General features: G+C 41.7%; 1 long non-coding RNA gene and 1 other non-coding gene across 2 annotated transcripts; one reads left to right on the plus strand and one right to left on the minus strand.

The window, feature by feature from the left end:
- Positions 1-1672: 1672 nt before the first annotated feature.
- On the minus strand, positions 1673-3926 carry LOC141276838 (uncharacterized). Its single transcript, XR_012327017.1, has 3 exons — positions 3694-3926; positions 2750-2840; positions 1673-1987 (listed from the first exon to the last, which is right to left on the minus strand). It is a non-coding gene; the product is annotated as an uncharacterized lncRNA (long non-coding RNA).
- Positions 2109-2215, plus strand: LOC117308774 (U6 spliceosomal RNA). The gene has a single exon (XR_004522955.1). It is a non-coding gene; the product is annotated as a U6 spliceosomal RNA (small nuclear RNA).
- Positions 3927-26540: the final 22614 nt, after the last annotated feature.

Raw genomic sequence — 26540 nt, forward strand, 5'->3', positions numbered from 1 at the left:
CAGGCTCAGTAGTTGTGGCGCACGGGCTTAGTTGCTCCGCGGCATGTGGGATCTTCCTGGACCAGGCTCGAACCCGTGTCCCCTGCATTGGCAGGCGGATTCTTAACCACTGTGCCACCAGGGAAGTCCCTCAGGATGATTCTTTACTGACATCCAGGGACAGCTGGGGTTTCTTCCAAACTCATCTGAGCTGCCATTTGTTTAGCCCATATTATGTCCCAGGCCCCCTGCAAAGCACTGTACATCATTTCTTTTAATCTCCACAAAAGTTCCTATCAGAGGGGTACTGTTGGCCCCACTGTACAGATAGAGCGGCTGAGGCTTTCAGATTTAAGTGACTTGCCCAAGCTCTGCTGTCATAAGAGGTGGGCAGGATTCAGACAAAACCCCTCCCACTCCCATGCTCCAGGGTGGTCTTTCCTCTCGCCTGTGGGTTTGGAGATGAGATAGTAGATGAGGGAACAGGGCAGGGAAACCGGAGGCTCTGCTGGGGGCTCCCTCCCCTCCTGCAGAGGGAAGCACAGTGGAGCCTGTACTTTAATCCATTTCTTCATTTCAGGTGCTTCATATATATAAGCAAAAGCAAAAAAGCTTTTGCTCAGCCTAATTGTACCTAAACACAATCATTGCGCACTTCATCTTAGGCTCTCTGCCTGGGAAACGGTGTGTTCTGACTCACATAACAGACATCTACAGAGCAGGTTTTGAGGACCTGATGAATGTCTCTGATTGTCAGCACTAAATATAATCTTTTAGAATGTGGCAACATTCTAAAGTTCAAGTTATAAAATGAAAACCTCTTAGATGGGGGGGAAAAAAGAAAAAAGCCTGAAATACAAACAAACCTATGTCCTTTCAATTACTAAAAAACAGCAGCACCAACAACTCATTTCAAATTTTTCCCGTGTGTAGTTGAACCCTTCAGCCGTTATTTGACAAACTAGTGTTTTTTTGGAGAACAGATATATTTCTGGATTTGTGGGACTATGTTTGTCAAATTCCCTGTTACCTGTGGAATAAAAGCTAAGGATACGATGCTTCACTTCTCAATAAAAAGGACAGCAAGGGGGCTGATTCTTTATTAGGCATGTGTCCAGGAGCGCTTAGGAAACAGAAATAAGGCAGAGAGCATTTCCCTGAGGAACGCAGCTCTGGACAGCCACACAGCTGCAAGTAAGAAAAGTAGCGGCTATAGGGGCTCGCGGCCCGCGGTGTCTGGGGAGAGGCTGTGACTGAGTCCCCTCTCACCGATGGACCACTGGGCCCACTGGGGACCCCTGTGTGTGCACCACGGCTCCCATGCTCACTTCAGGGCACTGTGCGCTCTGTCCAGTGGACGGGGTTGAGTCTTAGGCCTCTTAAACTAAGTTCGCGTGTGACCCAAAGTCTGAAAAAAATATACATGATCCAAACCGATATAAAGAAATGAATAAACAAATAAATGGGAGAGAGGAGACAGCTCTTCCTTATAGAAAAACTCCAAATACCACTCCCCCCTCCAGGAGGTGGGGCTTCATCCTCTCCCTCCCTACTCCTGCGGGACCACTAGACATCATGCCCTGTTTCCAGATAATAGAGTAGTGAAGGGCAAAAGAGTAACTTTGCAGTGAGAGAACTGCAACCACCCAGCCAAGTGAGGAAGGGTCCCATCACCAGAGATGCCACCTGGATGTCATGTACCTCCTGGTAAAAGTGACAAGAAAGGGACTTCACCTCGGTATCTGTTCCAAAACCCATAATCCCATTCTCACCATGAAGAAAACGTAAGATGAACCAGATCGGATCCACGCTCATCCCCCTCACGGCGGTCGAGGTCATGAAAGACTGAGAAAATGTCACAGCCCAGCAAAAACTAAGCAGATGTGTGAACAAACTGTGGTGTTGTCCCCCAAGTGGGATCCTGGAAAATCGGGTGAAATCCTGCGGTTGACTTAACACCGAAGTTCCAATATCAGGTTCTTAGTTTTGTGAAAGTACCACGGCAGCACTAGATGTTGACAGAGGGAGAAAAACCAGGTGAGGGGGACACAGAAAGTCGGTACTATCTTTGCAACCTTTCTGCAAATCCAAAATTATTCCAAGATAAAGTTGTTTAAAAAAATTGTTCGGTGTTCACTTCAGCAGCACATATACTAACATTGGAACGATACGAAGAAGATTATCATGGCCCCTGCGCAAGGGTGACTCATATATTCATGAAGCAGTCCATATTTTTAACCCCCGCCCAAAAAAAAGAAAAAAACTTTTGCTCCCTAGGAAAAGAGTAGGTAATTAGAGCTATAATTTTTGGTATATTCAGTAATCTAATTCAAAATTTGATTCCCCTTCCCCATACTTGACTCATTTTGCAACATGGCATTTTGATGTCTAGAGTTTTTGTTCTCTGTGTGCCTTTTAAAGTCAAAATGCTTGTTCAAGCAAATAGCTGTTGATAATCTTCAAGCAGCTAAGGTATGCCCAGGCATGAGACTGGAGGGCAAAGCTAAAGAGCTGATGCAACTTTTGATTTTAAAACATGTTCATGCATTCTAGTTATGAATAGCTCTCTCCCCAGGGCGACAGCACTGCTGATAAAGGCTAGTGGTCACAAGACAAGAGCAGAACCACTTCTGGCCAGAGGACTCCCGCCATCCTTCCAGAGACCCTCACAGGACAAAAGTAGGCTGGAATGACAGAAGGAAGGAGGGATGGCAAACTGGGGTGCTCCAGCAAGGATCTCAGTCCCATCCTGATATGCCTCCCAGCTCACCTTCGCCAATGTCTTGACTCTAATTCCCTGGAGATCCGCGTCCACCATGCAGATGGCCCAGCCTCTTCCCTTGAGAGCCGCTACTGATGTCCTAGAGGTAGAGAGAGCCAGGGGTTCAGCTTCTGCTCCCAGGGAGGCTACTGGACAAGATGTGATTCTGCGGCTGGAATTAGAGGGACTTTTTCTCCAGAAACAACTGCAAATTTAGCTTCTTGGGCACCTTAACATAGCATTACACACTCTCACACATGAACAAAGTAATCTATGTGGGTTTAGGAAAATAAGCACCATTTGATTGTGCAATTTCTCTCTGCAAGTGCATCTCAAATTCTGAACCATCAATTTATGACAGGTGATTTGGAACATTTAGAAGTTGGGAATTGCTTGATCAAATGAAATTACGGGCCTGAAACACTGAAAGGTGAAAGATATAGGCCTTGATAGGAAAATTAAAAATAACTCAGTTTCATAGAGGGAGGATTTAAGACGAAAAGAGAAAGGAAAATTGAATCAAAATTGGGAGATCCTCGTGAGATTAGCTCTTTGTAATGGTAAATTCTGCAGCAATGCCAGGCAATGGTTGAGTTTCATGACATTTCAAGGTAAAGAAGTTATTGCGCAGAGCATGTATTTTTCATAATACAGGACCAAGACATGAAATAAATGGGCACTTTCTTATCATGGTGCCCTCTTTCAAAATGCAAACGTCTATCTTCATTTTCCCTCACGCTTTGCAAAAATGCATTTACATTTTTCATGAAAATTGAATAGGTATAAGATAAATATCTTCCTAGGGTGAAAGTAGAAGAATTTGAATTGCATTGAGTTTTTTCTATAGACAACTCCTGTAAGATAGAGAGTCACGTTCACAATCCAATTGCATTCATATATATTTGGGAGTGTTAACAATCTCTACTTCACTTTGCCACAAGAAAGCAACTCACAACTTAGGAAACTTTCTTCATCCACCAGGTCACTCCTTCTAAATACATATTGAGTTTTATGCTTCTGAAGTCTTCTTAATGTCATCAACTGATCAGTACTCTCTGATAAGCTATAGGATAAAAATATATCAGTGTGTTACCCAGAGGGGAAATTAAAGGGCAACCTTGATTTCCTGCAAAGAAAATAGATAACAGCTATTATCTAGGGGCTAGGACATACGTCAGAAAGCCCCCCTTCTCACCACTTCTGTTTCAGAGCTGCTTTGGACTTGGGCAATGATTAAAAAATGGAGAGCCGGGAGGAAGCTGATCTTCTGATCTGTCATTTCCCCCGAGGTGCAATCACTGCCTTCTGTACTGGAAAATCATTGTGTTTGCTTTGCTGCCCACAGGCTATCAGAAGGTCTGTAATGCAGTTATCCCACCAGTGCACCATGGCTGGACCAACATACATAAGAGAGAAAACCTTGCATCTTCTTTTCGCATACGGGAAGAAACAAAATTCTCAAAAATCTTAAATAAATCTCAGATGCGCACTTTAATGTGAGTTTCTTATAGTATCATCTCCAATAGGATTAGGAAATCGGGTGAAAAAAGTCCCTCGTATGTGTCTCTGCCCAGAGTCTTCTGATCCACCAGGTAAGCTGTGGACCAATGGATTCTCCTGGTATAGGAGTTCCCTTAGCTACTGCTCAGCAAGGCTTTCAGATCGAGGGAGAAGGAATCAAGTCAGAAGCTCTTTGGATAGAAGAATCTAATCAGAATGTTCTGACATCATGATGCCTGCTGACAAGCATTTGGGGATTGAAATGCCTCAGAATCAGCTCACAATCAAGCTTTTTCAAAATTTTGTATAATCCAAGCTCTCCCCACAATCAACAGATATCCAGTTCCCTCTCCTATTTCTTACGAGACCACAAACAATCCGCTTCATACAATCGCAACACAGACTACTGACAAGAAAATACACGGAGAGGACATTTTTGACCTTTACACTGGTGTTTAGTCTGGGGATTGTTTCTTCCTCTGGGGACACTGGATATATGATCATATGCATATAATTATTATGTCATTTCTCAGCGTCAAGGATTCTGGGAATCCTCTGTCAAATTGTGTGTAAATAAAAGTCTTTCTACACACAAGGTCCAATCATTCACCAGATTTTCAAAGGGTCCTTTTATCAAAGATCAAGGATTATTATTATTATAAGGCACACCTCTAATAGTAATCTCTTTTGTGTTTATGTAATGTTTGGGACACACATGCACACACACACGTACATATCTTCGGAGGACACGTTAGCACACATATGCCTTAAGTTTAACTGTCAAAGAAAACTGCACAGGTTCAGTTCTCCAGTACTGGTTTCATTGCTGGTAATTCTCTTATTTTCCCCTCTGAAACTTTAGATTTCAAAGAGACACACGCAGGGTAAAGCAGGCAAGAGCCCTCAGGTGTTTGCAATCAGCTAGCTCCCTGGGAAATCTGGGGCGCGGTGCCTGCACTGGGAAGTTGTGGGGATCAGAAGGTAATACCCCAGGCCGGGCTGAGACCGTCTGATCAGGAAGAGCAGGAGGCGGGGAGATGGACAGTTACTGACATGGGAGCGGTGACTTTGGTCACGAAATGCAGCTTGGTCTCCTTCTGTGGCCACTGGCAAGAGTCCCAGCTCTGCCTGTCCTGTTAAGGATGTTGCCTGTCTTTCGATAAATCCACGTGAACCCCAGCAGGCCCTCACTGGGTGTCTCGAGAGAGTACATTCTTTGTGGCTCAGAGAGCAAGCCTTCTTACACCACCTCTAAACTACGTGCGCGACAGTAGAAGTCATTGACGGGGCATCGACAAGAAGACAAAACATAACTGAATAAAAAGTATTATTTTACAGGTATTACTGACTTGACACAAACACATTTTACCGGACCTTGCCTATTTTTCTTAGTCTACGATTCCTTGTCTTAGTTGCATTTATGGGAATGAGCATTTTCTGCAAAGAATTGAGGAGAAGCTTACTACATGTATATAAAATGGAATAACAGTAAAATTCACATGTAAACAAATTCAAAATCAGGCCACATAAGTACATAAAAATATCGAACTGATCTGTGATGATTTTATCAAACCTTCAAAACTAAACTTACATGAATTTGGATATTCACGATTGAAGCCAACTGTACATGGCATATACAGATATAATTAGTGCCACTTAAAAGAACACACTTCCAATGTATAGACTCCAGTGTAGCAATCATCCTTTTTCTAAAACATGCTTCAACCTCATTTTTCAGCTTGTTGCAAACTTCCTTAATTTACCTGTGCATTATTCATAAGTTACATTCAGGATCATTGATCCAAAGCCTACCCTAAAAGGAAGTCGTAATAAGGAATTAATAATTGAAATGATTTTGAGTACATCACACATAATGTTGAGGTCAATTATTTTTGTGCAGAAGGGCATTGTAGTCAAAATACCTTTGAGGAAAAAAGGTTCTTTGTCCAATACTAAACACGTAAGAGCTACTCTGATTATGTTTAATATTTTGGCATAGTGTCAAATTCCTGTGGTATTAAACATTACAGTGGGAAAGTCTTTTGTCAAAGTGGTTTCTAAAACAACTAAAGCTGACACACAACAGACATGCACATATTGCTGTAACTTGCTGTGGAGAACGAGTTTTCTCCATTCAGGAAAGAAGAAAATGAGCTCTGTCCCAGCTCAACTCCCTGGGACAGACCCGTAAAAGGGCCAAGGGATACGACCACAGGACACTTGGTACTCAAAGGATGCTGCAAAATCAAGTGTGATGTAGGTAACTGTGGGCCCCAGGAGACGGAAATCTTGTGTGGCACCCCAGCAGCAGAAAATCCTGCTGGCAGCACCCAAGCATCACCTAGTAACCCATTGATTGAGCCATGCACTCATTCATTCAGCAGATGTCATTGGGAAGCCTACCATTTGCCAGACTTTCTGCCGGGTGCTGGGAAACACTGCCTGGGGGATAGAACCATACTGTCTTAGGAAGATTTCAGTCTAGTGGGAGAGAAAATGAGCCGTTATAACTTAGTGTGATGAGCACTATAATAAATAAATTGGTTCAGATTAAGGCTCGGAGACCAAGACACAAGTCTTCTCACAAGCCCGGCCAAGCACAGATCAGGGGAGGGACCATGTGAGAAGCCACCATGTGGAGACCTAGTCGTACTCACACTCAGGTCTGATCGTCAGCGAGACCATTCATACCCAGACTATGGGCAGCAACATAGTAGCCCCGTGATCTTAACTCTTAACTCTGAGCCCAACGAAGTCATTTTCTAAAGATACAATAAGAATAGTGATAATCACTAGTTATGGAATGCCAACCACAACGATTGTTAATTATTAAGCCCTAGTTATATATCAGGAGTTAGGTTAAATGCTCTAAAAGCACTACTTTACCTCATGGTTAGACACTATGCTAGGAATTTATCATGCATTATTTCTAAGACTTAGAACACCCTGTGAGATTACTATCATTGGCCCTATTTTCTAGATGGGAAAACATAAACGGGGTTTAATAACTTGTTCAAGCTTGCACATGGCATATCCAGGATTCACCCTTGGGCTTACAAATCCTAAATTCATATAAAATCCCCTCATTAGGCTGCACAGTATGTCAAATATTTCTGTTTCAAGCATGATGGCATCAGGACCTGGAGTTACAAAGGCAGCTGCAGGCAAGCATCTCTGACTAACAGTAATGTTAATGACAAAAACAATAATAATAGCAACGCTCATTTGATGGACTTGTACTAGGTACCAGTCATAGGTGATGGTAAACGTTCACATTACCAGCATCTATTCCCCTTTTCTTTCTGATAACAAAACCTCAGAACCCCTTACCTGTCTTCATTCTCTTTATTTCAGGAGGAGTACATCTGCCCACTTGGATTCCTCTCCCAAACTCTGGCCATGAGCTCCTGACCTGGGCCACACAATGTGATGATTCTTCTTCAGGAGGGGTTGTCATGTGAGCAAGTTCAGGCCAGTTGAGAGTCATCCCCAGTACTTTTCCTGGTGCTACCTACAAAAATACCCATGCTAGACAGAGAAATTATCCAACCTGGAATTGCATTTCACCAACTTGAAAAATCAAAGGACTTTAAATGTGTACTGCCCGCAGATATTTTCTGAGAAAACTACTAACATTGGTACCTCTGTGAGAAGAAAAAATAAACCAGAAAGGCAATGTGGAATAGAAGCAGAGCAATAAAACAGCATGTACAACTTTTTAAAAAAATTGAAAAGAAAGAAGGGAAAAGGGACAGGCCAGATTTGGAATCAGGAGGTTGGCTGTGTCTCTGAACCTTAGTTCTTTCATCTAGAAAATGACAGGATTAACATCACAACCTTTTTGACAAACAATTGTAGACAGTTTTCTGGTATTGACTTTTCATTCACTTAATGTGGCTGTTTAGATTTCGTATCCTGTTTCTCCTACTTTATTTGAATGTTCTCTGCGTAAGATTCTTCTTGTTCCCCCAGCCTCGCTTAGCAAGAATTCATCACCATTTGATCGTGGCTTGATGGTGATGACAAAGATATTTGTACACACTCACAACCATGAACACGTGCCCACAGAAGTGTGGCTGTCCATCTCCTTGGCAGGGGTATCCCTCCTTCCAGGGTCTATCAATCATGATTGGTTAGGTTATGCTGGGGTAGCAAACAAATTTCATCAACTTAAAGCCAGCAATGTTTATTTCTCACTTGTGCTTTATGTCCAAGCACGGCCCTCCCTGTAGGACCTAAGTTGCTTCCTTAGCCACTACCTTGAAAGGTATTGGTCAGAATCAGAGGAGGAAGAGAGATATGCAATCCCACGTGCACTCACACGTCATTGGTCAGACAAGTCACACGACCACACCTAACTCCAGGGCAGGAAGGGAACCCTTCCATATGCCTCCAAGGAGAATTAGAAGTGTCTGGGGAAAGCTAATAACTACCACACAGGGCTGAGGTCATTTCTCTTGTCAAATTTTGAAGCACATTCCGAGATGATCTTGCTTAATTTTCTCCTGGACCTATGTTTTCCACAACAAAGTCTCTTATTTTCCACTTTCCACCTAGTCCACTCTGCCTAGAAACCCTTTGTTTTCATCCTAAAACAATACCAAAAGATGTCAACTCTCTTTGGCAGTCAGGAAACAGACCATCTCTACCGGATGTTGGGGCTGTCGCCAGTGAGAAAGATCCTTTTCATTCTTTCATGACTAACCTGTAAATTAGAAAACAAATGTAAATAATGTCTCAATGGAATAGTCTGCCATACTAGAGTCTCAATAACCTTTTAGACATTGCTATAAAAAATAAAATGTCATATGAAGGTTACCAGTTATCAATATCAGAACATATGAGCAAGCTTTAATTAAAAAATATTTCTCATCTTACCAGTGAAATGCAAAAATGAAATTTATATTTTAGACTTCCTTAACTCATCATGTTTTATTTCTAAGTGTTAGTTAAGATATGTATAAATATATATTGTTTATTTGTTTGTGGTTTGTTGCTTGTTAGAGATTGTCTATACTATGGATTTAGAGCCATATGAATCTGATTTTGAATCCTGGTTCTGGGCTTCCCTGGTGGCGCAGTGGTTGAGGGTCCACCTGCCGATGCAGGGGACACGGGTTCGTGCCCCGGTCCGGGAAGATCCCACATGCCGCGGAGTGGCTGGGCCCGTGAGCTGTGGCTGCTGGGCCTGCGTGTCCGGAGCCTGTGCTCCACAGCGGGAGAGGCCACAACAGTGAGAGGCCCGTGTACCGCAAAAAAAAAAGAAAAAAAAATCCTGGTTCTGCTCATTTATAACAAAGTTGCCTTTGTAAGTTACAAGGCCACACCGACCCTCATTTTCTTCACTTAAACAGCTGGGATAATTATACTCTCCTGGAGGGGTTGAGAGGATTAAATGAAGCAATGTTTGTGTCTAAAATGCCTGGCACAGTGTCTGGCTCAAGACGCGGTAAATACCAGGACTTCCTCTCAAACCTTCCATTTTGCTTAAGTAAGTCTGTGCTGCCCTGTTCAGATTTCATCCTGAAATAGGATAGCTAAAATGTGCCTTTCTTCTTTCAACTAATCATAGAGAATAATGAGTAATTAGGGAATGTAAGAGCAGAATAAATAAAATTCCTGAAGAGAGTTGGTTTGCAGAATGGCAGTAACTCAATCCAGAAATTAATTCTTGTAAATTCCCTATGATGATTATCTCTAGAATTCTTTAACTGCGTCTCCCCAGAAATCCACACAAATGGCAACCCACAGGAAGGCCCAGCTCACGAGTCAGGGACGGGTATCACCTACTCAGATTTCCCTGTCCTTTATGTATAAGAGGTGACCGAGCACCCAGAACTCACAGGAAGAAACACCTGGTGTTTATCTCTCCGTAGCCACCGACTTCTCCTACGCCTCGTTCTTTCCTCTTTCTCACACAGTGTTCATATTCATTCATTCTTCCTCTCTCTACTTCATCTCTTTCTCTATCCCTCTGTCTCTTCTGATTACCTCCTCCTTTTCCCTTGTCTCTTATTAGATATATTTCCCAAGTTTTCTCTCCTGCCATTTATCATTTGGTAATGTGTCGGTCACTTACGCCACTTCATCACCTAATTGCCACTCTTCCCTCAATATCCATTCATTATCTACTGGGAATGGCAGGACTTGCCTTAACAGTGGAATCCCTACAATCCCAGAATCAGCGGCCACCCTTTGTTCTCTGTGTGACCCCCTACACAGCAGCCTTAGACGGTCATCTCTGCCAGCGCCCGCGAATAGGGAGAAATCTCTTTCTTGACGGTGCTCTTCATGGCATCGTCAGGGAGCTCCGATATTTGGAAAGATCTTCCTTCTATGTGCACTAAGTTTACGTCCCTGTTATTTCTTTTGACTGGTCTCAGTGTGTTATAGTAGAGGTCACGATAGTCTTCTAAATATGTGAAAATACCAGTTATATCTCAAGTCTCCTTCTGCTGTAGAAACACATTCTCAACTTTTTATGTCTCACTTTGATCCATGATTATGACCTGTAGGTATGGAAGGGATGCTCTTCCTGGGCCCTGGAACTTGGTCTAAACTTCATGCTCTGCTTCCCCAAGTCGTGGGCAGAAAGGATGTTTTACGTGCATCTGTCTTCCAGGGAACGTAAAATGGTTTCCGAATAAGATAACCCAAGCCCACTTCTCTCCGTCTGGTTCCCCAAAGACGCAGCAGCATCCTATGAAACAACGAATATACGAATGAACAATGGCCAGGCCATATATAGAAATAGAACTCTAACCCCAAATCTTTAGCAAACAGTTTAGGAAACCAACCCAATAACAAGGCCAAGGAGTCAGCCTCCTAGCCACAATTCAGACTCGTAGGAAGTCAGACCACTAGATCTAGTAACAATCCGGGAAGCCAAACAATCACCCCTATAAAACTGGCCCCCAAATGGCCAAGACTTGATTAATAATTGATACCTTTCATAATTGTTGTTCCCACTTCCAACTTGGGACCCATAGGAAAAAGCCATATATGCACCTCGAACCAATCATATAGGACGCCTCACTTCTAGTTAGCTGCCTATAACTTCCAACTGGGGCGGACCTGAAGCCTTCCTTTCTTTCCACTCCTCTGCCTGCCTTTGAGTCTCTGTGAAGAAAGAGAGGTGGTGGTTGACTCCCTTGAGAAGGCAAGCTCTGAATAAATAAGCTTTGCTTGTTCTCGGTTGGTTGGTTTTTGTTTATTTCCACAGGTAAGAGTTTAATGGAATAAAGCACTGATTTTTTCCACGGGAGAAATATAGTTTTTACATGGGGAAACACAGCAGAGAGATAAAAATAATCTTCTAATTAACATTGATGAGCGTATGAGGGTTTATCTGGAAAGGACACAAGTTCTTTAGCTGCAAGTCTGATTTTCTCTGCTTTGAGATGAATCCCCACTTAAAGTCTTTGTATTCGGTTTCCGGCATCCTTGCCTATGCCTTGAATCCCCATCTAAACTTAGGCCACGGTGAAGAGACATTCCAGAGTAAAGCAAACAAGGGACAACATTCTTCTCTGCTTCATTTTATAAAATGATTCCCTCACCCCATTTTATCCCAAAATATTACTGCTATTATGTGCCAAGAAAAATCTACATGAGTTCAATTTCCAGCTAAATGAGAAAGGACATTGTGAACTAGTTATTTAATCAGCTCTCTCCACCTTTTGGAAGGTCAGTAAAAGCTCTTTTTCTTCCTGGTAATTTCTTCTGTATAAATTTATCTTCACCAATGATGACTTGACATTACAAGTGAAAGTCAACTTTATGTTCCTCATCTGGACTCCCAGCAAGTCGAGAAAAACAGGGCAGGGTAGGTGGGACAGGGGATTAAAGACGTGGAAGAGAAAACAATTTTTAATCATTTTCAGACAAAAACCTGGATACTGTGCATGTGGGAAATAGGAGGGAATGATGCGGGGAAGTTGAGGAGAGGCTTTTTCAAGGGATGCAGAGGTGGGCAAGGTGGAGGTGAAGATGCTTGCCTTCACTCTCTGGGAAATTTATAGGACACAGAGCATCAGTGTAGGTGGATTCTAGGGACTAATGTAAAACTGGACTAATGTAATAAGCTTCCCCAACATCCGTCTGAAAACCAATAAAATAAACAATAAAGTTGAACCTCATTTTTAACGGCATTTAAAAAACCATTGGCATTTATATCATCATTTTAAAGACACGACTTACAGAAAATGTATTGACATCAAGAATGTCATCAGCCGCTGAGTTGTTCTCTGCCTTTTGATGGTTGCCTCCCCCACTGAGCAAAGAGCATCTGTGAGCCGTGGCAGTGACAGAATTGATGCGCCACAGATGAAGAGCGTGCGTTGTTTGTTGACAATAATGATCCAGCTTATTTTTCAGGTGCGTAGGCAGAAAGTGGGTAAGTGACTTACCAGTTTTCATAAAATAAGTCAGAGACAGAATAAGGAAGAGAGCTCAGATGTGATAGGGTCGGAGCTGGCTTCAAATTTCCTAGGCTACACCATCTATGTGACAGCAGATAACAGCATCAGTCAAAAGAGGAATATTAAATATTTTTAAATTTAAAAGGCAACTATCACAAATGGATCTTTGCAGCAGAAATGAATTAAAATTATGAAAATAGGATAGCTTTTAGCCTTCCACAGAATAAAACTGCAGCTGACAGCTGTGTGTTGATAGACTTTTCTATTTGATTTTTGGTGACTTAGTGGGTTAAAGTCATGATTTCAGTCACAACAGTATACAGAAAAGATAATTCGAGAAGATGAATATTCAGATAATTGCAAGGCTGAAGTGTGGCATGATTAAATTCCCATAAGACTAAACAAAGAGTTAGAAATACAGTTGGGCAACTTTTTGTTAATACCAATTGAAAGTACACATCAGATGCCTCATTGGAACAAGGGACCTACATACAGTGTCTGGGTTCCAGCTTCAGAGAATGCACACAGGGAAGTCTCCAGCACATTCCTGGATCAGCTGCAGGTCCACTCACCTTTCCAGGTACCAAGGAATTGACAGATATAAGTAAATACATCACTGACAGAAAGGTAACAAAAATTCAGTGAAAAAAAGGGACAATGACGGCTAGAGAGCTCCTGTTCAGTTTTCCTCTCAGTGTCTGTATGCATGAGAAGCCTTGAGAACCTGGGACTTCAGTCGCCCTTTGAACTTTAAACCTCCACATAAAACAGATGTCCTTAATGCCTTGTGTTCATAAGTGCATCTCTAACAAGTGTAGGAACATCTCAAAACTCATTGTATCCTGGATTTAACTTCTGGGAGACAAAACTGAGACATGATTATTGAAAAGGAATTTAATTAATCATATTCCATCCTTTTTGAAGAAAGACTATACACATGCAAAGAAACTAGCTGGTGAGAGACAGTAGCCCACAGATTCCGTTCAGGGGAGAAGATGACCTCCCATGTCAACGTGGGGATCCTAAACTGACCCTCTCTAAGGTCTCAGCAGGCTTCCAATCCTGACACTAGTCCAGGTTTGAGCCAGGCCAGCCCCAAGCTGAAGACCGACGTATGCTTTCTCCTGTACGAGGCAGGTCAGGGCAATCATCCACTTCCCTTGATAACAATAATTCTCATTGGAAATTAATACGTTACAGGCTGGTGAGTTTTATGAGTATGAACTAGCACCTCTTAATCAGTTCACTGGTGGGATGTTGACAAATATCCTATTCTTCAGGCTATGATGTTAAGGGCGAACTTTGGGCAGAGTTGAACTCACTAAGTTAAGAGCCAACTCAGTGCTCTTGGGGGGATATGGAAACTCCCTAGGGGACCCCACCCCACTGCAAGGGCCACTAGGCTCTGTGTCAGATGCCAGCCGCAGCTGCTCTTAAAGCTAGATGGAGAATTGGGTGTAAAGAAGTAAAGAGGAAGGATTTGCACTGGTTGGGGAACATTAGAGGAAACTCATAAATGAGACACAGGACTATCAGAAAAATTCAAAGTTCTCAAGTTCTTCCACGTAGGTAGTCATTTCAACTTGACCTCAGCACTTCAGAATCTAAATGATAAAGAAAGGTCACTTTTCAAACAATCATTTGCTCTACAAATATTAGTTATCCTCATGGATTTTTTAAAAAACAATTTCTTTACTGGCTTCTGCGTGTTATTCTGAAGCTTCAGGTAGTTGTTAGAACGTGGTTTTGTACTAGAATAGACTACATTAATAATTTGTGGGTTTTAAATTTTGAATCTATACTTTTCATTATTATAACCTACAAGTTATTATAGATTAACTTATTTTCCCCTTATCGAAAAAGGTTTTTAATACCTTTTTACATAACTGGGTGAAAAACATCAGAGTATAGATCTTAGAACAACAGGCTGCCTACCCACAAAAATGTCCTCATCTGTGTGATGAATTCATCCTCATTAACCTGTATTTTGTTTGTCTCAGCTTCAACCTTGTCATTTCTAGTTTCTCGGAGTTTAATCAGACCCCTCTGGATACTGATACCCTTAAAGGACAGATCAGAGGTTCTGATGCCTTCGAATATGTCCTAAATAAATAGATTATCAAGGTCTCTTGCTAATGTTGTGCTCAGAGCTTTATTGAACAGACTGTGAAGATAAAAGCCCAGGTAATTAAGGAGCAAGAATCCAAGCCGCGTTCTGCAGATCCCAGCGATGGTGAATAATGCAATCGAGGTCAAAGTGGAGACAGATCTACGAAGCGTCCGAAAGAGATGGAAATATCTGAGCGCTTCTCCTCTGTCGAGTTCTCTTTTGGACCAATGCCAGCCACTTTTCTCTTCCTTAACTGTAGGTTGAACTTGAACCTGGAGGAAGTGGGCGGTGAATGTGGTTTCCTCCTTAGAAGACACAGCAGTTCCCAGCTCTTCCCTGTGTTCGCGCCCCCTCTTCCTGTGGCCAAGGCTCCTGGAGAGGATGTACCACCCGCTGTTCCACTGGGTCTGTGGAAAAGGTATAAGGCAGGCCCTTTGTGAAAAGGCCCAAGATAGCAAGAATGGGCTCATAAACAGGGAATATGTCAGTCAGTCAGTTGGTAGTTTGATTAGTAAGTTAAAAAGTTCTTTGGAAGGTACCACATCATAGCACAGGGACAAGTATTGGATTTGATTCTAATACCTCGTAAGAGCCAGTGGTTGGTTGGTTGGTTTAATGTTTACTTATTTATTTGTCTGTGCCAGGTCTTTTTATTTTTCTTAATAAATTTATTTATTTTTGGCTGCATCAGGTCTTCGCTGCTGCACGCGGGCTTTCTCTAGTTGCGGCGAGCAGGGGCTAGTCTTTGTTTTGGTGGTGGACTTCTCACTGCGGTGGCTTCTCTTGTTGTGGAGCACGGGCTCTAGGTGCGCGGGCTTCAGTAGTTGTGGCATGCGGCCTCAGTAGTTGTGGCTCACGGGCTCTAGAGTGCGGGCTCAGTAGTTATGGCGCACGGGCTTAGTTGCTCTGCAGCATGTGGGATCTTCCCGGACCAGGGCTCGAACCTGTGTCTCTACATTGGCAGGTAGATTCTTAACCACTGCGCCACCAGGGAAGTCCCTGCGCCAGGTCTTTGTTTCAGCATGCTGGATCTTTGTTGCAGCATGTGGGATCCTTAGTTGTGGCATGCAAACTCTTAGTTGAGTCATGTGGGATCTAGTTCCCTGACCAGGGATCGAACCCAGGCCTCCTGCATTGGGAAGGTGGAGTCATAGCCACTGGACCACCAAGGAAGTCCTGAGCCAGTGGTCTTATGTAAATATCTTTACTTCCCTGATCTCTAATTTACTTACCAACAACCTAGGTTTACTATCTAGCTCACAATTGATTTGAGAAGTCAGTCGAATTTTATATGTAAATCATTAACATAATACCTGACTTCTGTTAGTCCTTCAATCAATGTTATCTTTTATCATCACCCACGGGATACAAAAATTTATTATATTAAATTTACTAAATTTACTATAATTAACTCCATCCATCATCACTGCCACCCTCAGTTTCAATAACAAAGTGTGTCCTCTGTGGTTTAGAATCATTCTGTCCCTGGACTGTTTTTTGTTATTAGCGCTGAGACTTACTTGCTTGATCTCTATTCCGAGCAAGACCTTACTTCATGTGGGCCTCCACAAGAGGCATCATTTTTCATCCAGTGAATTCATTATTATGAATTCATTACTCAGTACATACCTACTACATGCCAGGCCCTGTGCTGGGCTCTACGGCTGGTTCACAGTTCAACCAGGGCAGCCTGCCCTTCAGATTGCCATCCCCAAGTTATTACCACCACTGTCACCATCATCATAGCTTAAGTGAAATGGTATAATTCCTGGGTGGTACCCTTTATCTTAAACCTGTTGGCACTGAGGTAGAGTTTTCTTCCATAATATTTTTTATGATTACATTTATATCTGTGGTGAATAATATTTTATCAACGAGTCTAGGATCACAGAAAACCATCATGGGAAAGCAAGTGCTACTTTGTACTGAGCTGCAGCAAATATTGGTGAAAATGTGCTTCTTCAGACTATCACCAAAATAGATTTTTTATGGCTAAGTTCTGATAAAACATCAGAAAATGCTAGAACTAGAGGCAGAATAGGTAAAACTAGAGGTAGAATTTGAATTTCCAAATTTCACTAATTCAGAAATTGGTTATTATTGTAGAAACCACAAATAGGTATCTCAATATTCAGTGAAGAGTTTGGTGGATGGGAATACAGAGAGGTAACATGCAAACAGTGTGTGCTCTGTCATTGCTGGGTTCATTCTTACTCTTGACGCCCCTCAGAATTCTCCCTTCCTTTCTCAGAAGAGATAAAAAGTTCCCCACTATTCATGATAATCAAGGGCTCAGCTCTGAATGTAACAGAATAGAGCAACGTGCAGAACACATCACTATTCCTGGCCCCCGACTCTAGTTCAGAACTCTGCCCCTGGGTGTGCACCACTGTAGGAACAACATGGCCAAGTGTGGGATGCTGAGTCATTAAAATAAGTAAAATTATGTATTCTGAGTGTTCAGTTGCTTCAAAGCATTTTATAGTAAATCCAAAGCTAGGACTCAGTAGCACTGCTGCTCAGGGGCAGAGTGCCAAAGAAAAGAACCTGAGAGATGATGATGGAATTCCATTTTTATGATTTTATGAGCCCTTCCTGTTCTCCTCCTATGCACTGTCATTTACTAGTGACATCTTAAAATACAGTGGTCAGAACTGAACAGAACTGAACACCAATGTGGTGATGTGGTCTCTCTCACGTGTGGAACAGCACAGGCTTTGGAGTCAGATAGAATCCGGGTTCGAATCCAGGCTCCCCTGTGTAAAGCTGAGTGACTTTGGTCAAGTTTGATATCTGAGCTTCAGTTTCTTTATCTGTTTAAAAAAAAGTAATAAATACTGTGAAATACTACTGTAAAAATAACTAATGTATAGATACATTAAGTGTATACCCCAGGTTTTTTAAAACTATAGATTTTTTTTATTATGTTCTTGGTGTTTTTATTTAAATTACTTATCTACTGAATGACGAAGGACCAGATACAACGCCTCTTGGCACTCTCAGGTTAACAATGAATATTCAGTCAACATTTTAAGTACGTTGTTTAATTACTACTATTCCAACCTGACTTTAATATCATGCACCTTACCCATATAGATAACATGGTAAATTTAAAAAAAGAATGTTTAAGGGTTTAAGCCCTTGAGTCAGATACAGCAGGTTCAAATTCCAGCTCTATCACCAGCTGTGAGATGTTGGGGAATGTGTTTAAATGGTCCAGGGCCCAGGCTTCTCATGGATAAGATGGGCATACCAACAGTAGCAACCTGGGACCCACTGGATACTCAATATGTATTAGGTATTCTTCATAAATACCTTTCGATATTAAAATACCTTTGGTTTATACCACACTGCATGTCGACAGTTAATTGGGCATGAATGCTGGCTCCTAGAGCTCCTATTCTTTTCAAAATGGTCCTGAGCCATTTACATGTTTGAGTACGTTCATTACTTCAGCCTAGTGACCCTTAACTAATGCAACCATAAAGTAGTTTAATAATCACTTCCCACCACTATTTATAATCCTATCCATATTGAAGCCCAGCTCACAATCTTTCATGATGACACATTACCCAATTTTATTTATGCTGTGCTTCCAGAGTGGGATCTACACATTCTCCAACACCCGCCACTGCCGTGCTTTATACTTATGTGGGTAGGAGTCTCTTCCCAACCTCCGAATTAGAACACAGGCTCATGGAAATAGCTGTTGTGCCGTTCATTTTAATACCTCAGTCTTGCCCTGCTTATCATAGTGTCCTGAATAAATTTATTGAACAACTGAAGAAGTGAATGCTGTTCTAGAATTTTGTTGAGTTATCTAAAGTGTAAGAACTGATCTAGAAGTTTTGATTTCTCGTCCTTTTCAGCATTTTTCCAAAGTTTCGACTCATTCTGGATTGCCTACTTGAGTCTATTTTTAAGAATATTTTATGCCATACTTAGTATTTCATTTTTCTTTTCACTTTTGGTTATGTAATGTTTCCTCCTACTTTTGTCTATGTATTTTAAATCTAAGATCATCTGAGAGCTTCCTGTGCAGCTAAATGTGAATTTCTTTGGCTGCCTATACCTTTTCTTCCCAATGGGGAACATTTGCGATTGTATAGTTTCATTTTTAAAACTTTACATTCCTCGTAGATGATATTTTCTGCTGAGTCTATGCCTGGGAAATGTCTGAGCTGAGCTATTGTTCGTGCTCTTTGGGGGACACCAGTTAGGGGTCACACCACTGCATTATACACCCGTAGGCAGAGAAGTCTTCCTGGGGGAAGCAGCCTCTGGGCTTAAGGTGAGCCTGAGAGGGTGAGAATCGAGGGTCACCTGTGAGTGTGGGTGTCACTTGCTCTCGGCTCCCCTGACCTTCTGCTTGCCGGAGGATTCCACACCACAGGAAGCTGGAACCACCCTCCCAGAACCTTGGGATGTACCTAAGCTTGCTAGCCGATCGCTCTCCCTCCTCGGCTCTGTCACTCTGCATAATGTCCATGTCAGTCTCCTTCGTGTCGACTCTCTTCTCTCCCTGTTTCTGTCCCTGTTTCTGTCCCTTTCTCTCTTGACTGTTTAATATCCATACTTTTATTTCTATAGTCCTTTAAATAATATTTTTTCTGACCCTTTTTACTTTTGTATTTCCTTTCGGACTCTCTAGCCATGGAACTACGCCAGCCTTTTTATGAACTTCTGAAAAATCTGTTTTCCTAAAGTCTAGAGCGTAGGTCTGATGGAGCCCACTGCTTCCTTTCTTCATCCTGTTATGAATTCCAGGATGACTTGATTTCTCCCAAGGTTCATATAACTTTTACTCCAACAGTAAGCTCTTTCTTGTTGGTTAGAATTAAGTACAGAATAGCAATTTTCCTTGCTACTTCTTCCTTTCTTCATCCTGTTATGAATTCCAGGATGACTTGATTTCTCCCAAGGTTCATATAACTTTTACTCCAACAGTAAGCTCTTTCTTGTTGGTTAGAATTAAGTACAGAATAGCAATTTTCCCTGCTACTTCCTCTACGGGCTACCAGACGGAATTGTCAATAAAGAGAGTCAGATGTTCTGCTTTCCTCAGAATGTTTTGAGAGTTGAAACCCTTCTGCACAGTTACATCTTCCCTCTGAGCCAGTTTACATTCTCCAATAAGAGCCATCCTTGATACCTTCTACCCGGCCAGGAAATCTGTTTTGTACAATCATAATAGTATCACTTGTTTCTCTTCCTTTTGTCCTCACCTGAATGTTTTCTACCATTCCTTACCTTCACGACATTTTATATGTTATACGTATTTTTGGAGAAACATAATTAGTCCATTCTATTGGAGCTGTTTCTTTTGAATGAAATTTACCTTCTAGTTGTCTTATTTCAGTCGTGAATTTCACGCCATCCATAGTTGGAGATATCTAATTTCTGGGCTGTAAATTACTTGCCAGAAGCCATGTGATATTCATCTTTGTAAAATACAGAGGCTAGAACAGTCCTGAAATATACCCAACATGAATTCATTAAGCTGAATTGATACTTGTTTTAAAGTTACAGGTTTATTTGACTTTCGCCCAGGCACTGTGCATAGATATATAAACACTTAAAGCCTTAAATTAATTCCACATCTCCTGATTTTTCCTGAAAATGACCTAATATTTTTTTCACAAGTTCTCCCTATGTGTTTTTTTTCATGGTACATGACATTAGAATTTTATTGGCATTTTTCTTCCTGGCTTCTTGTTTTAATTTGAAGAACTTTTGATCAGCCATTGATAGATTATTATTGAGAAGCATCAGTGAGCCTGGAACTACATTAAGTAGTTTACATATATTACTTTACATTTTTACAACAACCTTACCAAACAGGTATTAGTAAATTAATTTTATACCTTAGAGTGTATATATGAGAATATTGGGACTCAAGTTAAACAACATTCCAGCCAACATAGCTACTCAGTAAAAGAACGATTAGAATTAGGTCTGACTGGTTCCAAAGCTTGTGTATTTCTTCCTCTAGAACTGTCCACTCTACCCAGCTAGTTAGTCAGACAGATACTTGGCATTATTTTGGGACACATTGAGGTGAGATAACTTTCTCAGCTTGACTACACAGATGAACAAAACCAGCACGAATGTCAGCTCTTGGTTCTGCAATGGGATGTTCAAATAGTAACTAAAAGTACAGTAACTCTTGAAATACTATTTTGGGAAAAACCATGGCTGCCAGCAGGAGCGCCACAGTGGCTTTAAGAACATCACGCCTAGCTACACGTTTTATCTTCGCGATGGAAGACAGAGGGACAAGATGAAAAAGCAGAGGGCAGCTCACCTCATCCTCTTCCCTGTCCCAGGAAGAGGGTAAGAGAGAACGATTCATTCCTCTCTTGACTATTTTGACCTTGCCTGGACCGTCGTTGCAGGGTTATTGACACCAGGAACAGTCTCAGCTTACTACTCAAGCATGCAAGAAAGATATTTTTTGTTATTTTTATATAATTCAACCTACATATTATTTTGACCTCCTCCTAATCTGCAGGAGTGACAAAAACTGGATCGTAGTTATTTTAAGAATTCTGATCTCATTTCCGCCCTTCTCTTAGGGTTGGGTCTAAGTTTCTGGGATATAAATAGTACTGACATTGGGGATGGGCAACCTTATGGTCTATCTCCTCCTCCCTATCTTTCAGCCACATCAGCCCCTGTGACACGTCCATCTCCCATCTGGTTCTCTGTCAGCAGCGACAGCACAGAAAGCCCCACGGAATCCTTCGGGGTAGAGACCTCCGGGATAAGTTTTGCTACTCTTGGCTACTTGTGATTTACTCTGCTGCTCACATACCATGCTTCAGGAAACTGCGAGGCTTCCTAGAAACATTACGCAACCGTTTCTCCTCTGGGATCTTGTTATTTCCCCAGGACCATACCTGGGGAAATAACAGGGGATCATACTGCTTATTCAAGTTAGTAGCTTACAATCTAGGAAGGACATATATTAAAAAGTCGCTAACATGAACTGACTCTTAATAAGTTCTAAGAGCTTTCCATGTATTAACTCATTTGATTCTTAAAATAATCCTTGAAGGATGATGCTAGGAAAAGACATTGTACTCATTTTGTAAGCAAGGAAACTGAGACAAAAGGAAGTGAAGTGACCCAGGCAGATCTCACTTGAGAATTCAGACTCTTAGCCGTTATGACAGATGTTCAGAATGGGGTGGTATAAAATAAGAAAGAGTTAATTCCAACTAGAGCAAGAGGCTGAGGGACAGTGAGAAAAATGCTTCATAGGATAAGAAGCCCTCGAGTGCACTCTTGAAAGACGAGTGTGTAAGTATTCCACAGGCTAGCACCGTAACATCTGAGAAAGAAATTACTGCTTTCGTTCTCAGAACTTTGGTCTAAGCACCATTTTTGAGCAGCACAGCTTGGAAAAAGGAAAGGCCAAGCGGTAGGAGACAGATCCCAATTCAATTTACCACTGACTGCTCTGTGTGTCTACGTGAGTCACAGACTCTTTTGGTAAATGAAAACGTTCTCGAAGATTAATGAGACTGACTGCAGTGACAGTGAGTCAGGAGCTAGATGTCTAATAATCTCCTTCACTAGAGTCTAAATAATATCATGGGAAGGATAAGAAGAGGGAAATTATTTAGGCAAATGTGACATGAGATAGGAACTGTCACATTAACTCATCCTGACGACTGGAAAAGTCCAAAGAGAGAAGGGAACAGTTTGCAAAGTCATTTCATTAGACTTTATTAGCTCACTAGCCTTCTCTCCAACGTTAGCAGGTGTGGGCTTTGGCTCTATAGAGCACAATGAAGACTGAAGTACCATTTGGACAGGATTCAATTATTGGTTCAGTTCCACAAATTTTTCCCCTGACAATGTTAACAGCGTTTAGAGATGTGGAAATTGTGGTGCACAAAAGAAGTTAATGTGAAGGAACTCTAACACAGGAGATATTCAACCCGGTTTCCTCCTCCAGTGATTATCCCATCAATCTTTACCCAACATTGTAGTTTTAAGGAAGTCTCCTAGTCTTTCCTTCCATCCCCTCCAAAACCGTTGCCGTCTCATTCTTAATACTCTGCTATTGTCTATTACTGAAGGGTACCAGGGACCTGAAAACCACCGGATGGGACGACTGCTCTCAGACAGGGCTTGCTGGACTCTATTTCTTCTACTTCTATCCTTATTCTATTCCACTCCTCCGTTCTCTAGCTTTCTGTCTCCTCAAATTCAAGGTATCCCCTCAGGAGATGGTCCCCGATCTCCACTCTAAAGCAGCCCTCAAGCTCTGTCCCAAGGCTGTATCATGGCTTTTATGAGCCCTGGGCACTTTTGCCTCTGTGGTTTCTTCCCCCATAAAAGTATACTTAAACATTATATTTTAAAACTTCATTGGTGTAAAGACAAATATAAAACACTGTCTTTGACCTAAAAGTTGTTTTTCTTCTGATTTTAAAATAAATGGAGAATTCCCTGGCGGTCCAGTGGTTAGGACTCCATGCTTTCATTGCTGAGGGCATGGGTTCAATCCCTGGTCGGGGAGCTAAGATCTCGCAAGCCCAAAAATAAAATAAAATAAGATAAAGTACTAGGTGGTCAGTCCCAGGACATCAGGGAGCCCATTACCTTATTCACTGCTCTATTCCCAGCATGAGGAAGAATGCCTGGTGCATTAATCGTATACTTTAGCCAAGGGAATGTTTTAGAAAGAAATGTAGCTATTAGAATAGGGAAGGGAAGACAAGAGACAACAGAGACTGGTTGGGAGGCTAGTGTGTTTGTACCAGCAAGACTTACGGAAGGTCGAGGCCAGGGTAGTGGCCAAGTGGAGACGAAGCAGATGTTCCTGGAGTGGCACGAGCACGGTCAGCAAAACTTGGACACAAATTGGATCTGCTGTAAAGCGGAAGGAGAATCTGAAGATGAGGTCTGTCGCTTAAAAAAATATATTCACAACCTAGAAGCTGTGTTTTCTTCCGGTGGGAATATTTAGGACTTCAGGCCCAGGAGGTAGCAACTCAAGTAACCCTGAGAAAACTGCTCTGAGGAGGTGAGGGAGGAGCTAAGATATATAGGAGTTTTGCGACAAAGCGCAGGTAGTAGGAACAAAAGACAACCGTTAATAAAAGAAAACCAGATATCTCAAGTTAAGGAACTTAGCGCTTTTCTCCGTACAGGAAGATGCAAGAGTCTGGGCTCACTGAAATCGTTCCTTTGACATGCACCTCAGCTCTCTGGGGCCAGTGTCCTGTGCTTTCACATCCTGAGTTTCCGCAGGGCTCACCTAGGGAGTGGCTGCAGTCTGATGGCTGCTACACGGCAGGTATTCTTTGTTTCCTTCCTGAGTTCCCTGAGGCTCAACAGCTCACCAACGGAGGTGACTGCAATGGCTGATGACTGTGACATCCTTTGTTTACTGATGTAGCAGGCAATATTCCGTTTCTCATCTGCATTCTTTTTTCAGACTACTCTTTCTCCCTAGAAGACCACCCCTGTCTCCCAATATACGTGCATCTGAGTGCACCACCTGGGCACAAAGCACTAGCAGGTAGCCATTCCACCTTGACTCCGTGCCCTCTCTGGTACTCCTTGGGCAGTATATGAAGGAGAACATTAGTAGATGTTTATTTAGTTGAACTTAAAATGAACAAAAGGAAAGTGTATATAAAGGGTATCATATTTTATGTCAAAAGATGACAATTTTAACTTCAGAACAGTAAAAGCAATAACCAAACAGCAGTAGTCAATTCAGGTAAATCTACTTAGCTCAGTGTAATTCTAAGCTTTACAACCATTTAGCATGACAAACTCGCAAAGCTAATTTCAACCTGGATGAATATTTCCATTTCAGAGTTTTAGTCTAATCATGCAGAGTAAATTAATCAGAAACATCTGCCTTGTCTCAAGAAATGCCTTGATCACTAAACCAGACTTAATGAGACAAGCAACTAATCATATTATCCCTCTAATACAAGACAAGGAAAGGCTAGGGTAAAGGAGGAATAATGTGCTCTCATGTAAGAAAACACAGATAACGTGCAATGATGATTCAACAATCTAAGGATCTAGAGATGACCTTTGTAATAAAAGGTGTTCCTCTTTTTGTTAAACTTGAGCTTTTCTTATTTTATAAAAAAAAGCCCTTATGGTTAGCAAACGGGAAAGGGGGGAGGGATAAATTGGGAGATTGGGATTGACCTATACACACTACTACATATAAGATAGAAAGAACCTACTGTATAGCACAGGGAACTCTACTCAATACCCTGTAATGACCTAAATAGAATAGAATCTGAAAAAGAGTGGATATATTTATATGTATAACTGATTCACTTTGCCGTACAGCAGAAACACAGCATTGCAAATCAACTGTACTCCAATAAAAATTAATTTTAAAAAAAGCCAGCTTTTTCAGTAGAAATTTTCTATAGCTCAAGCAAGTTAAACTATGAAAATGGAACTAACAGTAATCACACCTCCCAGAGAAAATCACTGTTTACATTTTGTTTTAGAGATTTCCAGTCATGGTTTTTCTTTGCTGTGTGTGTGTGTGTGTGTGTGTGTGTGTGTAAGGTCATATATTTTTCTGTGTGTATAATAAAATTTCGATCGTAATGCACATAATATTTTTAACTTCTTTATTTTTTGACGATATGCCACACACATGTTCCCATGTCATTAAGTATCCTTCTGTAACACTTTTAATAGCTTAGTTATCCATTTCATTATTGTGCTATACTCAGAATGTTTTCAGTCCTTCACTGTTATAAATAGTGTTTTGAAAGGAGCCTTACACTTAATTTTATATGGACACTATTTTTTTATTCCATTAATGTACATTCCTCTGTGTGGAATTTCAAGACCAGAGACATACAAGATATTAAGTGTTTTAATAAGTATGGTTAAATCTTCACAAGATCTTTTTATAAAATTACATTGATATTGACATTCCGTGGGTTGGTCTGCCTTCTCACACTCCTATGAATAACGAACAGCAACATACTTTACAGGTAAGGCTGAGTTATTTAACACGCTACTCATCATTTGTTTTTTTCTTTTGTGAACTTGTTTGCGCATCATTTGAACATTTTTCAACTGGGAGTATTTTTCTTTTCCTCTTTGATGTGAAGAGCTTTTCATATTCTTCTTATCATGAAATACTTCAAATGTTGAGGCAAGTTCGTGCGCACCCTGCGCAGTGAGCCAGACAAGCTGAAACGTCAGCGTTTGGATCAGAGAAAGTTTTATTGCAGGGCGTGCGAGACTCACGCCTTTCCAGTGGCTGATGCCCTGAAAACCTAGAGCTCCCTGAAGGGTTTCCGCAAAGCATTCTTAAAGGCCAGGTGAGGGGAGTCACAAGGTACGTGATCAGCTTGCGCACGATTCTCTGATTGGCTGATTGTGAGGCCACAGGCTGGTGTCAGGGAGGTTAACTGATAAGTCCTCAGGCTCCAGGAGGCCTGGGGCTATGTGCTCAGGGTCCTCGAGTAATTAACATCTTGGTGGGGGGTTTTCACATCTGCAAAACGACTCAGGAAGTGTGCATCAAATACTATTATGCAGGTACTTCAGAGAGGAGCTAAAGCAGGGGGTATGGGGAAGGCCTGTCCCTGGGAAGGCCCCATGGGGTCCTGCTCGGTTACACAAATAAAGCATGAAGACTAATATAGAACACCTTTAATCTACCATCCAGCTCTGTTAAATCTCAAGAATTCAGAATACTTACTCCAGTCTTTTTGGTTTTCAAGCTACAATACGTTACCCATAAAGTCAAGCCCTTGTT

Source organism: Tursiops truncatus, chromosome 17 (genome assembly GCF_011762595.2).
Source record: "Tursiops truncatus isolate mTurTru1 chromosome 17, mTurTru1.mat.Y, whole genome shotgun sequence".
NCBI classification, from domain to species: Eukaryota; Metazoa; Chordata; class Mammalia; order Artiodactyla; family Delphinidae; genus Tursiops; species Tursiops truncatus.